Consider the following 4,467-nt stretch of genomic DNA (forward strand, 5'->3'; position numbering starts at 1 on the left):
GTGCACACACATGCACACACAAGTAGGCTTACAATCACATGCATAATAGAAATGAGCAGCAATATAAACAATAATAATCGTAAGCTAGATACACACTCAATGTTATTTTGATGCATGCTCTAAGGCTCAAGTGTCGAAGGTCATGGGAATATGGAAATGCTTCAACAGTCGTCATCTCAATCTTTGGCCTTTTTTCAATGACACAGTTAAGAAGTTATTGTTGTCACGTTGTGATATCAGGTGGCGAATTTTGACCTTGTTTCTTGTACATTGTTGTTATCTGTTGTTTTAGTAGATGTTTTAAGGAGCTCGCAACTGCATCTAAGGTCATATGAGCGCCAGATGATTAGAGGTGTTGCAAGGGAGTAACAAACACAAAACAAGAAGGAGGGAGATATATACGATATATGTTTGATAGAAAAGAAGGAGCAAACCACACCAGGACACGCGCCAGCCACCCACATTGTTTATATCTGGAACTCATTATATGCGTACTTACATCAGCGCACTATAAGTAATTAATTGATCTAGTAAGTAAATGGAATAATGGCGTACGTTAGATGCAGAACAGATCCTTCATAATCATGTCTGTCTATCTGTCTGTCTGTCTGTCTGTCTGTTTACTCGTCTGTCCATTCGCCTGGCAGTCCTCCCATCTGTCTGTCTGTCTGTCCGTCTGTCTATCTGTCTGTCTGCCTGTCGGTCTGCCTGTCGGTCTGCCTGTCGGTCTGCCTGTCGGTCTGCCTGCTCGTCCGTCCATTCGCCTGACAGTCCATCCATCTATCTACCTGTCTGTCTGTCTGTGAGCAATCATGTCAGCTTGTCAACTGATGTCTCCATAATCGTGATCGATCATTGGTGTGCTTGAGTACACAGAACTTATCAGGCAAAAAGAACACATTTAGACAGTTTATTGATAGTGATGGTGTTATGCACTAGCTGTGAAGCTGGGCTCTTGAGAATTTTTCTCAACACACAACCCCACCGCCCCCCCCCCATCTGATTCAAATGACAAGAGTACTCACAAAATGTTAACCCACAGTACTTTCATAAAGTACACGGACTCCTAATTTTTTAAAAAGTGAGGACCTGAAGATGACCTTTGACAATGGTTTTGAGAACCCGAAATGAGTTGACCTACCAGGTATGTTGTCAGAGCAAAACACCATCATTATTAGTTTTCCGACACTCTCAGGGTAAATTTAAGGGTCTTATTTATCAGCTATTAAAATGACACTCCACAACTCTCATAAAATGGAACAGACAATGGTTAAACAAAATATCACCCCCCAAAAAAACCAAAAAACCAAAAAAGAAACAAAATTACAGCCTTGTTGATGTCAACACATTTAGCTCATGTTGGTAATATATGAGGCAGCGTGGTGGAATCAGGCTCTCGTCAGAATTATTAAAGTGAAGAAACCTGCATTTTTCCGCAGGCTTGTGTGAATTTTTATCATTATTTGGTTTTTGGCTCAACACCCTTCATGCCCATTAAAGAACCCATTTCTGTGTGGATTTTCTGAAAAACGTTGATTAAAGGCACAAAAAATGTAATTTTCAGTTACCACAGGCTCTTAAGCTATGGAAATAACTAATCTTTGGCGGCCATTTTCTCACTAATTTTATCTCTGAAAACAGGTGACCCCCCACCTCCTTCAATTGCAAATATCTCGACTTCTATTGAAGATGAATGGGTAATTTTTTCATTGAAAACAAGACAAATGAACAAGCTTTAAGATGATACCAATAACTCAATATGCCCAAAAATTGACGAGAGCCTGATTCCACCACGCTGCCTCACAAATGTCCTCCCCACCTGGGAAGCAAACTCAGGTCTGCTGTGTGCCACAGCGAAGCTCTTTCTTTTTGGTAAGTGTTTTACGGCGCTCGCAACTGCATAAGGTCATATGAGAGCGCTGGGCACTCTAAACATTTCTCAGTTGGTAGGAAATTTTGAATTTTGCCAGGGTGGTGGCCGAAGCCTACTCTTATAGATTTTAGACCACAAAGGGATCTCTAACGTGCGCAACTTGCACATGGGACCTCCGAGATTTTTCACCCTTGTCCGAGAAGGCTAGGTGTAAATCTTTCCTACCAGAAGATCAGGGGTGTGGCTGAAAGACAGCAGTGAGGAGCCAAGGAGTAACAGTAGAAAGGCTGCAGAAAGAGTCAGAAGTCCAGAGGAGGGGGGCAAAGGAGGTGAGGAGGTGGGGGCAGAAAGTGGGGACGAAAGCAGACGACAGAACATTGCTAGAGAGCAGAAAAGGAGATGAAAGACAATTTTAGAGCAGACAATTTTTCCGTCGCTACCCGGATTCGAACCCGGGATCATTGAATGAGAGGCGAACGCCTTAACATCTAGGCCATGAGAGCCCCCAGCGAAGCTCTCGGCCAAACTGCAAAACCACAGGCCCCGGTCTAATGTTGGTTCTTAATCAACGTAAGGTCAAACCTGAATGACTACAGCATCTTCCTCCATGATTTTGTCAATAAAAACTTCCAGTCCAGCTGTGGTGTCATAGCCCTGTGAACAAATAGAAGAAAATCTGGAACTTTTTTTTGTATGAACCCATTAGAAAAAATGTTATCATTTAGAATGCAAAATGCTTTGATATTGCCAGTCAGAGCCAACCCGAGCTATGTGAGATACATACATACCAACAGAAAGACAAAGATGTACCTTAGAATAAATTCCCATATTGGGAATCAAACTTAGGGACTTTGCTTGTAAGGTGAAGAGCCTAAACAATACACAAAGTATTCTGATGGCAACCATTTAACAGATGATACCAATAACTCCACATGCAACCATTTAACAATTACCGTACGCAGTATACACCCCCCCCCCAACAAAAAACCCCACAACAAAAACAAACAACAAACCACCTCCCCCCCCAAACCCCCCCACAAAAAACAACAAAAATGAAACTAGGTTACATAAATTGTACAAATAAAGAAACATTCAAATCCTAGCAAAAAAACTTTTTCAAACTGTTCTGTCTGGGGACTAAGAGTTCCATCGTCATAAGCAAAAAATTTATTTAATCTCTGTCGTAGCCTAATGCATTAACTTTTGACTTAAGAAAAATACATGTACATCTAATTAGGTCTTGAGCCCACATGCAATATACATTTGTGAGGCAGCGTGGTGGAATCAGGATCTCGTCAATTTTTGGGCATGTGGAGATATTGGTATCATCTTAAAGCTTGTTCACTTGTTTGATTTTGGATGGAAAAAATATCCATTTATCTTGAACACAAGTTGAGATATTTGCTAAAGAAGGAGGTAGAGGTCACCTGTTTTCAGTGGTAAAATTAGTGAGAAAATGGCCGCCAAAGATTAATTATTTCCTTAGCTTAAGAGTCCGTGGTGTCTGAAAATTAAAATTTTTTGTGCCTTAAATCAACGTTCTTAAAACAAATCCACACTGAAATGAGTTCTTTAATGGGCATGAAAGGTGTTTGTCCAAAAAACAAAAAATTGATTATAATTCACAAACCTGTGGAAAAATGCAGGTTTCTTCACTTTGATTATTTTGACGAGAGCCTGATTCCACCACGCTGCCTCACATTTATTATAATCAAATCAAACCGAACAAAGCAAAACAAAACTTAAAACAATAACCCCCCCCCCTACGTGTCGGTTAATATCTTCACATGCAGTTTCAAACAGTTGTAAGAGAAATTGAAATTCGAGCCAAGAATCAAGGTCAGATAAATTTGTGCCACACGACACGCTGGAATCAGGCTCTCGTCGATTTTTGGGTGTGTAGAGTTATTGGTGTCATCCAAAAGCTTGCTCATTTGTCTTTCTTTTGATTAAAAAATCAATTTATTAAAAATATAAGTCGAGATATTTACGAATGAAGGAGGTGGTGGTCACCTGGTTTCAGAGGTGAAATCAGTCAGAAAATGGCCGCTAAAGATTAGTTATCTTCTTAACTTTGCGAGTCCGTGGAAGCTGAAAATTTACATGTTTTGTGCTTTTAACGTTTTTCAATTAAATTAAAAAGGAAAAAAAATCCTCAAACCTGCAGAAAAATGCCAATTTCTTTACTTTGATTATTTTGACGAGCGTCTGATTTCACCACGCTGTCTCACATTTTATATATATACTAGCTGGGCCCCCTTTCGATGAAAGGAATGATCGGCGGTGCCTATACGTCCTTATACTAACCGTTCTCTGACCGTCTAGGCCGGTGCTTTAACATCAACTAAAAGTCATTGGCCTACTATATTTACACTCTACTGGAATGGGGCAATAAATCTTGAGAGATTCAAAAACTTATAAGGTCTAGATCTATACTCTTAAAACAAAACGCGCCTCGCGAAATATCACTTCCGGATTTTCTAAAATTAATGTTGTTGTTGTTTGTTTAGTATAGGGTTTTACGGCGCTCGCAACTGCATAAGGTCATATGAGCGCGCGGGACACACCTAATACTTTTTCGTTGGTAGGAAATT

The 4,467-nt window shown here is 40.2% G+C and overlaps 1 non-coding gene across 1 annotated transcript in view; it reads right to left on the reverse strand.

Moving 5' to 3' along the window:
* Positions 1-2,455: 2,455 nt before the first annotated feature.
* Positions 2,456-4,467, reverse strand: part of LOC101845426 — a 7,038-nt gene continuing 5,026 nt past the window's right edge. Inside the window, exon 4 of the transcript XR_004859119.1 lies at positions 2,456-2,527. This is a non-coding gene — a transcript (uncharacterized LOC101845426). The remainder of the gene's footprint in view (positions 2,528-4,467) is intronic.

This window comes from Aplysia californica, unplaced genomic scaffold, assembly GCF_000002075.1.
Source record: "Aplysia californica isolate F4 #8 unplaced genomic scaffold, AplCal3.0 scaffold00662, whole genome shotgun sequence".
In the NCBI taxonomy this organism is placed as follows: Eukaryota; Metazoa; Mollusca; class Gastropoda; order Aplysiida; family Aplysiidae; genus Aplysia; species Aplysia californica.